The sequence below is a fragment of the Coregonus clupeaformis genome, unplaced genomic scaffold, assembly GCF_020615455.1.
Source record: "Coregonus clupeaformis isolate EN_2021a unplaced genomic scaffold, ASM2061545v1 scaf1489, whole genome shotgun sequence".
NCBI lineage: Eukaryota > Metazoa > Chordata > Actinopteri > Salmoniformes > Salmonidae > Coregonus > Coregonus clupeaformis.
Window position 1 is genome coordinate 109,866 of NW_025534943.1, and position 9,647 is coordinate 119,512.

A 9,647-nucleotide genomic window follows, 5' to 3' on the forward strand; every position below is an offset into this window, starting at 1 on the left:
ATGAGAAACAAGATTCTCTGGTCTGTTGTTACCAAGATTGAACTCTTTGGCCTGAATACCAAGCGTCACGTCTGGAGGAAACCTGGCACCATGCCTACGGTGAAGCATGGTCGTGGCAGTATCATGCTGTGCGGATGTTTTTCAGAGGCAGGGACTGGGTGACTAGTCAGGATCGAGGGAATAAAGTACAGAGAGATCCTTGATGAAAACCTGCTCCAGAGCGCTCAGGACTTCAGACTGGGGCGAAGGTTCACCTGGCTCAGCCAGAGCCCAGACTTGAACCCGATTGAACATCTCCGGAGAGACCAGAAAATAGCTGTGCAGCAACGCTCCCCATCCAACCTGATAGAGTTTGAGAGGATCTGCAGAGAAGAATGAATGAAACTCCCCAAATACAGGTGTGCCAAGCTTGTAGCATCATACCCAAGAAGACTCTGCTGTAATCGCTGCCAAAGGTTCTTCAAGAAAGTACTGAGTAAAGGGTCTGAATACTTAGATATTTCCATTTTTTATTAATAAATTAGGAAAAATGTCTAAAAACCTGTGTTTTGCTTTGACATTATGGGGTATTGTGTGTAGATTGATGAAGGGGGAAAATGATTTAACCAACTTTAGAATATGGCTGTAACGTAATAAAATGTGGAAAAAGTTAAGGGGTCTGAATACTTTCAGATTGCACTGTATATAGCCAAGCTATCATTGACTAGGTATTGGCACCCCATGTATATAGCCAAGCTACCATTGACTAGGTATTGGCACCCCATGTATATAGCCAAGCTATCATTGACTAGGTATTGGCACCCCATGTATATAGCCAAGCTACCATTGACTAGGTGTTGGCACCCCATGTATATAGCCAAGCTACCATTGACTAGGTATTGGCACCCCATGTATATAGCCAAGCTACCATTGACTAGGTATTGGCACCCCATGTATATAGCCAAGCTACCATTGACTAGGTATTGGCACCCCATGTATATAGCCAAGCTATCATTGACTAGGTATTGGCACCCCATGTATATAGCCAAGCTACCATTGACTAGGTATTGGCACCCCATGTATATAGCCAAGCTACCATTGACTAGGTATTGGCACCCCATGTATATAGCCAAGCTACCATTGACTAGGTATTGGCACCCCATGTATATAGCCAAGCTATCATTGCTCATCGTGTATTAATTCCTTGTGCTACAATCTTTTTCCTATTATTATAATTATTGTATTGTGTTCTCCATTGTTGGTCAACATTTCACTGTTATTCTACACCTGTTGTTTACCAAACATGTGACAATTAAAATGAAATGACTACGTATTTAGTTAATTGTCTTCTAAAACTATACTGAAAAAATATATAAACTTGACATGTAAAGTGTTGGTCCCATGTTTTATGAGCTGAAATAAAAGATCCCGGATATTTTCCATACGCACAAAAAGCTTATTTCTCTCAAATTTGGTGCACAAATGTTTCCATTTCTGTTAGTGAGCATTTCTCCTTTGCCAAGATAATCAATCCACCTGCGAGTTGTGGCATATCAAGAAGCTGATTAAACAGCATGATCATTACACAGGTGCACCTTGTGCTGGGCACAATAAAAGGCCACTCTGAAATGTGCAGTTTTGTCACACAACACAATGCCACAGATGTCTACATTTTGAGGGAGTGCACAATTGGCATGCTGACTGCAGGAATGTTCACCAGAGCTGTTGCCAGAGAATTTAATGTACATTTCTCTACCGAGAATTTGGCAGAACGTCCAACTGGCTTCACAGCCACAGACCACGTGTAACTGTGCAAGCCCAGGACCTCCACATCTGGCATCTTAACCTGCAGGATCGTCTGAGACCAGCCACCCGGACAGCTGATGAAACTGAGGAGTATTTCTATCTGTAATAAAGCCCTTTAGTGGGGAAAAATCATTCTTATTGGCTGATGGGTTGGCCCCTGTCATGTGAAATCCATAGATTAGGGCCTAATGAATGTATTTCAATTGACTGATTTCCTTATATGAACTGTACCCTTGTAAAATTGTTGAATGTTGTGTTTATATTTGTGTTCAGTTAAAATCTTACAAAAAAACGGATTATGACTATGTTTGGAAAACTGCATTGATCTGCCAATGAAAAATAACAGTAGTACATGAATTTGTACTGGTCAACCTCTCCTTCTCTTTTGTATTCAATTCTTCCATATTAGATCTGACAGTATGAATGGTTCTTATGTTTTTTTGTGGTAAAAACTCAACTTGTCGTGTTTGGAGTACAAAGAATGCTGAGTTGCATCCAAAGAACACCATACCTACTGTGAAGCATGGGGTCGGAAACATCATGCTTTGGGGCTGTTTTTCTGCAAAGGGACCAGGACGACTGATCCGTGTAAAGGAAAGAATGAATGGGGCCATGTATCGTGAGATTTTGAGTGAAAACCTCCTTCCATCAGCAAGGGCATTGAAGATGAAACGTGGCTGGGTCTTTCTGCATGACAATGATCCCAAACACACCGCCCGGGCAACGAAGGAGTGGCTTCGTAAGAAGCATTTCAAGGTCCTGGAGTCCAGTCCTCCAGTCTCCAGATCTCAACCCCATAGAAAATCTTTGGAGGGAGTTGAAAGTCTGTGTTGCCCAGCGACAGCCCCAAAACATCACTGCTCTAGAGGAGATCTGCATGGAGGAATGGGCCAAAATACCAGCAATAGTGTGTGAAAACGTTTGACCTGTGTCATTGCCAACAAAGGGTATATAACAAAGTATTGAGAAACTTTTGCTATTGACCAAATACTTATTTTCCACCATAATTTGCAAATAAATTCATTAAAAAACCTACAATGTGATTTTCTGGATTAATTTTTCTCATTTTGTCTGTCATAGTTGCACACCCGTCGCTATGGGCGGGCAATAGGGGGCCGGGCCCGCCCCAAAAAATGATTGTGCCCCCCCCACTTGAGGGAATTTATTATTAAATATATGTACTGTAGGCTAATAATAATTGTGCCCTGCCCTCCCATGCATTTCATATGCCCCCCTTAAGACTGAGGTCTGGCGACGGGTCTGCATAGTTGACGTGTACCTATGATGAAAATTACAGGCCTCTCTCATCTTTTTAAGTGGGAGAACTTGCACAATTGGTGGCTGACTAAATACTTTTTTTCCCCACTGTACCTTTGAATCTTGAGTACAGACCGACGTCCCCTGTATACAAACCTTACATATAGGACTTAAAGTTGTAAAATAGTGAACTACTCCTTGAATGGAGTGGTAGGTGCTATGAAAGGGATGTTTATAAAATAAATAAACGTTAGTTGTATTTTGTAAAAAAAAACATCATAGTACCATGGAATGTTGTTGTTCATTGTACTACGATGGTACATTTTTGTAAGAGCTGTCCTTCACATCGGAGTGCTAATGCTGGCTCTTTGCGTCTCTTGACCATGTCGCGTGGACCGGGCACAAAGCTCAAGGAGCGCTCTCCACTTCCCTCCGGTAGTTATTTAGCAAGCCTGATAACACATCACTCCCGACAGACACAAGCAAAAACTCTTGCATAAATGTAGAAGCCTATACACCTAAACACTAGCGATCTGACATGCTGTATTGCATGGAAACTGCAGGCTACTAACAACAGCAGCTACATAGTCTAGCTGGCCCTGTCCCTCTGGCCAGGGTAAGACACTAACTATGTGATTTAAAACAGTTTGTTTCATTTAATTATACACAAAAAGATGTTGCCCAGATCAAATTAATGTACAAACAGTATTTTTCATTACATTTGAGTCATTTAGCAGATGCTCTTATCCAGAGCAACTTACAGGACCAATTAGGGTTAATTGCCTTGATCAAGGGCACAACAACAGATTTTTCACCTAGTTGGCTCGGGATTCAAACCAGCGACCTTTCAGTTACTGGCCCAACACTCTTAACCGCTAGGCTACCTGCGGCCAGATCAATTAACTTCAATACAGGTATCCAAATACATTCATAATCAATTAATAAAATAATTAATCTAATTTTAAAAGACAATTTAAAAAACACAAGTAGTCGATTCATAGCCTTTTTATAATTAATAAAAGTTGTTTAGTAATATAAAAGAATCCACAATTAATCCACAAAGATGCACAATTGGATTGAGCTCTGGTGACTTGGCAGGCCACTGCAGTAAGCTGAATTCACTGTCATGTTGGTGGAACCATTCCTGGACAAGCCTCGTGGCATGGGGCATAATCCTGCTGAAAAAATATATTTTGCAGATGGATAACTATTGCCATGAAGGGATGCACCTGATTGGTAATGATGTTTAGATATCCTGTGGCATTCAAACGTTGCTCCACTTTTATCAAGGGGCCCAATGTGTGCCATGAAATCACACCCCACACCACCACCACCAGCCTGCAATGCTGACACACAGCATGGATGCATGTACTCATGGTTTTCTCCATACCTTAGTCCTCCCATCAGCATGAAACAGCAGGAACCGGGGATTCATCAGACCAGGCAATGTTATTCAAATTCTCCAGTGTCCAGTGTTTTCATTCCTTAGCCCACTGCAGTTTCTTGTTTTCTGCTGAAAGCTAATGGGGATCCATAATAAATACACCACAACTACATCTTTAAGGATCATAGCTTTCACCTGGGTTCACCTAGTCAGTCTATGTCATGGAAAGAGCAGGTGTCCTTAATGTTTTGTACACTCAGTGTATGTTGTGTCTACTAGCTCATTCCCACAGAAAACTGCAGATGTGACCTTGAGCAAGGCACTTAACCCTAATTGCTCATGTAAGTCGCTCTGGATAAGAGCGTCTGCTAAATTACTAAAATGTAAATGTAATGTACCACCCAGTTAACCATCAGACTCCATTGTGAGACGCCTCAAATATGATATTCAACCTTAAAGGCAAATCCAAGGTCATCTCAGTATCATTACAGTAGAAGCTAACAAAACACACCAAAACTGACAAGGTGCAACACTGATCAGTAAAGTAAAGAGATGCTAACATTCAATAATGCTCTCTTTGATTATGAATTTTAGGACCCCTTTTGTTATAAAAATATATGTTTAAAAATGAATTTGGCCTTTACTACTATATCCAATAGAAACACATTGAATAACACATTCATAAATGATCCAAAAAAAGACTAATGGTGAAAACTGATCATCACATCATCTCTATCTGATACATTCAGTACAATGTAGTATTTTATTAGGATCCCCAGCGGCTACTCTTCCTGGGGTCCAAACAGGAAACACAAAAAATACATCAAATACATCATCATGCACTACATTTACAATTTAGTCATGTTGCAGATGCTCCCGTCCAGAGAGACCCACAGCTAGTGCATTCATCTTATGATAGCCAGGAGAGACAACATAGTGGCTACTAAAAACTCCCTATGAAGCAGAAACCCAGGGAAAAACATAGAGAGGAACCAGGCTTAAAGGGGTGGCCAGTCCTCTTCTGGCTGTACCAGGTGACATATGTTTACATATCAGTAGGCTGTACAATACAAAAGGGGGGGGGAAACTATTCTAAAAGTTGGTAAGTGTCAAAAGCTAAAAAGGGACAAAAGTCATGCAAATTATGGGCCATATCATCCTCAACAGCAAACACAGGTTCTTAGAAATGTTTTCACATTTATTAAAAACAATAATACCTTATTTACATACACCTTAGCCAAATACATTTAAACTCAGTTTTTCACAATTCCTGTAAAAATTCCCTGTCTTAGGTCAGTTAGGATCACCACTTTATTTTAAGAATGTGAAATGTCAGAATAATAGTAGAGACAATGATTTATTTCAGCTTTTATTTATTTAATCACATTCGCAGTGGGTCAGAAGTTTACATACTCTCAATTAGTATTTGGTAGCATTGCCTTTAAATTGTTTAACTTGGGTCAAACGTGTCGGGTAGCCTTCCACAAGCTTCCCACAATAAGTTGGGTGAATTTTGGCCCATTCCTCCTGACAGGGCTGGTGTAACTGAGTCAGGTTTGTAGGCCTCCTTGCTCGCACACACTTTTTCAGTTCTGCCCACACATTTTCTATAGGTTTGAGGTCAGGGCTTTGTGATTGCCACTCCAATACCTTGACTTTGTTGTCCTTAAGCCATTTTGCCACAACTTGGAAGTATGCTTGGGGTCATTGTCCATTTGGAAGACCCATTTGCGACCAAGCTTTAACTTCCTGACTGATGTCTTGAGATGTTGCTTCAATATATCCACATAATGTTCCTTCCTCATGATGCCATCTATTTTGTGAAGTGCACCAATCCCTCCTGCAGCAAAGCACCCCGACAGCATGATGCTGCCACCCCTGTGCTTCACGGTTGGGATGGTGTTCTTCTGCTTCCAAACATAACATTATTTTACTCCAAACATAACAATGGTCATTATGGCCAAACAGTTCTATTTTTGTTTCATCAGACCAGAGGACATTTCTCAAAAAAGTACGATCTTTGTCCCCATGTGCAATTGCAAACCGTAGTCTGGCTTTTTTTTATGGCGGTTTTGGAGCAGTGGCTTCTTCCTTGCTGAGCGGCCTTTCAGGTTATGTCGATATAAGACTCATTTTACTGTGGATATAGACACTTTTGTACCCGTTTCCTCCAGCATCTTCACAAGGTCCTTTGCTGTTGTTCTGGGATTGATTTGCACCAAAGTATGTTCATCTCTAGGAGACAGAACGCGTCTCCTTCCTGAGCGGTATGACGGCTGAGTGGTCCCATGGTGTTTATACTTGCGTACTATTGTTTGCACAGATGAACGTGGTACCTTCAGGTGTTTGGAAATTGCTCCCAAGGATGAATCAGACTTGTAGAGGTCTACAAAATTTATTCTGAGGTCTTGGCTGATTCCTTTTCATTTTCCCATGATGTCAAGCAAAAAGGCATTGAGTTTGAAGGTAGGCCTTGAAATACATCCACAGGTACACCTCCTATTGACTCAAATTATGTAAATTAGCCTATCAGAAGCTTCTAAAGCCATGACATCATTTTCTGGAATTTTCCCAGCTGTTTAAAGGCACAGTCAACTTAGTGTATGTAAACTTTTGACCCACTGGAATTGTGATACAGTGAATTATAAGTGAAATAATCTGGCTGTAAACAATTGTTGGAAAAATGACTTGTGTCATGCACAAAGCAGATGTCCTAACCGACTTGCCAAAACTATAGTTTGTTAAAAAGAAATTTGTGGAGTGGTTGAAAAATAAGTTTTAATGACTCCAACCTAAGTGTATGTAAACTTCCGACTTCAACTGAATATGGACAAGCAATGACAGAGCGGCATATACAGTAGAATATTATAGAATACAGTATATACATATGGACAACCAATGACAGAGCGACATGGACTAAGATACAGTAGAATATTATAGAATACAGTATATACATATGAGATGTGTAAAATGCTTCACAACATCAGCTGAGCTAAAAGTTCCTGTTGTTATTTTTGTAATGTGCCATAAGGTTTATTTTATTTTATGTTTTTTGAATCTGGTTTTATTGCTAGTTTGAGTTACCTGGCAGAGAGTTCCATGTAGTCATGGCTCTATTTAATACTGTGTGTTTCCCAGCGTCTGTTCTGGACCTGGGGACTGTGAAGAAACCTCTTGCTGCATGTCTTGTGTTGTACCAATGAGTGTCCGAACTAGCTCATTCCCCCAGAAAACTGCAGAGGAAAGCAGTACCACCCAGTCATCTATCAGACCTCACTGAGTGTATTCAACCCTAAGGGCAAATCCAAGGTCATCTCAATATCATTACAGTAGAAGCTAACAAAACACACCAAAACTGACCAGGTGAACACTGATCAGTAAAGTCAAGACAGGCTAACATTCTATAACGTTCCCTTTCCTCTGCACAGTTCTCTAACAGTGAGAAACAATAGGATTCCAATAGAGTGTTACGCTTTCTTAATGTTATCAAATTCACTGTTACCACTTCCTTTCTGAGGTGAGAATGAAGTGATGGAGTGACTTTACTCTTAACTGGTCTGAGACAACTGATGAGGCTTTTCTCTTGTGTGTGTTCTCTGATGACCTTTTAGCTCAACTGATGTTTAATAACATTTTCCACAGTCAGAGCAGTATTAAGGCTTCTCTCCTGTGTGTATATGTTTGTGTTGTTTTAAGTTGCCCAGTCGAGAGAAACTCGCCCCACAGTCAGAGCAGAAGTAAGGCTTCTCTCCAGTGTGTATACATTCATGTAGTTTTAAGTTGCCCAGTTGAGAGAAACTCGCCCCACAGTCAGAGCAGGAATAAGGCTTCTCTCCTGTGTGTGTTCTCTGATGAACTTTTAGCCTAGTTGATGTTGTAAAGCATTTTACACAGTCAGAGCAGGAGTAAGGCTTCTCTCCTGTGTGTGTTCTCTGATGAAGTCTTAGCTCAGTTGATGTTGTGAAGCATTTTACACAGTCAGAGCAGGAGTATGGCTTCTCTCCTGTATGTATACGTTCATGTATTTTTAAGGGGCCCAGTCGAGAGAAACTCTTCCCACAGTCAGAGCAGGAGTAAGGCTTCTCTCCTGTGTGTATCCGTTGGTGTGATTTCAAGCTTTCCTGCTGAGAGAAACCCTTCCCACAGTCAGAGCAGGAGTAAGGCTTCTCTCCTGTGTGTATACGTTCATGTTTTTTGAAGTGGGCCAGTTGAGAGAAACTTGTCCCACAGTCAGAGCAGAAGAAAGGCTTCTCTCCTGTGTGTGTTCTCTGATGAATTTTTAGCTCAATTGATGTTTTGAAGCGCTTTACACAGTCAGAGCAGGAGTAAGGCTTCTCTCCTGTATGTATACGTTCATGTATTTTTAAGGGGCCCAGTCGAGAGAAACTCTTCCCACAGTCAGAGCAGGAGTAAGGCTTCTCTCCTGTGTGTATCCGTTGATGTCATTTCAAGCTTTCCTGCTGAGTGAAACCCTTCCCACAGTCAGAGCAGGAGTAAGGCTTCTCTCCTGTGTGTGTTCTCTGTTGAAGTCTTAGCTCAGTTGATGTTGTGAAGCATTTTACACAGACAGAGCAGGAGTATGGCTTCTCTCCTGTATGTATACATTCATGTATTTTTAAGGGGCCCAGTCGAGAGAAACTCTTCCCACAGTCAGAGCAGGAGTAAGGCTTCTCTCCTGTGTGTATACGTTCATGTGTATTTAAGTTGCCCAGTTGAGAAAAACTTGCCCCACAGTCAGAGCAGGAGTAAGGCTTCTCTCCTATGTGCACTCTCCGATGAACTGTCAGAGCCTTTGATATTGTGAAATTCTTCCCACAGTCAGTACAGGAATTCAGATTCTCTCCTGTGTGTATTTGTAGGTGTATTTTTAACTTTCATAGAATTGAGAAACTTGCCTCACAATGTGGGCAGTGGTGAGACCTCTTAGCTCTGTGATCTTCCTGCTGTTGCTCTCTGGATGTATTGAATGTCTCAACATGGTCTCCTGTGTGAACAACCTCAGAAGAACCAGTCAGTTGGTGTGCTATACATGTCAATCAAATGTATTTTATGAAGCCCTTTTACATCAGAAGTTGTCACAAAGTGCTTTATAGAAACCCAGCCTAAAACCCCAAAGAGCAAGCAATGCAGATGTAGAAGCCATATCATCCTCCACTCACTATCACAAGGGTTCGTAACTACACAGACTCATTTAATAGAACTTTAAAACATTGGCAGTTTG

General features: G+C 41.2%; 1 long non-coding RNA gene across 1 annotated transcript; it reads right to left on the minus strand.

Moving 5' to 3' along the window:
• Nucleotides 1-5,152: 5,152 nt before the first annotated feature.
• On the minus strand, nucleotides 5,153-9,364 carry LOC123487143. The gene is made up of 2 exons (XR_006659642.1): nucleotides 9,327-9,364; nucleotides 5,153-5,217 (listed from the first exon to the last, which is right to left on the minus strand). It is a non-coding gene; the product is annotated as an uncharacterized LOC123487143 (long non-coding RNA).
• Between the last annotated feature and the right edge of the window lie 283 nt (nucleotides 9,365-9,647).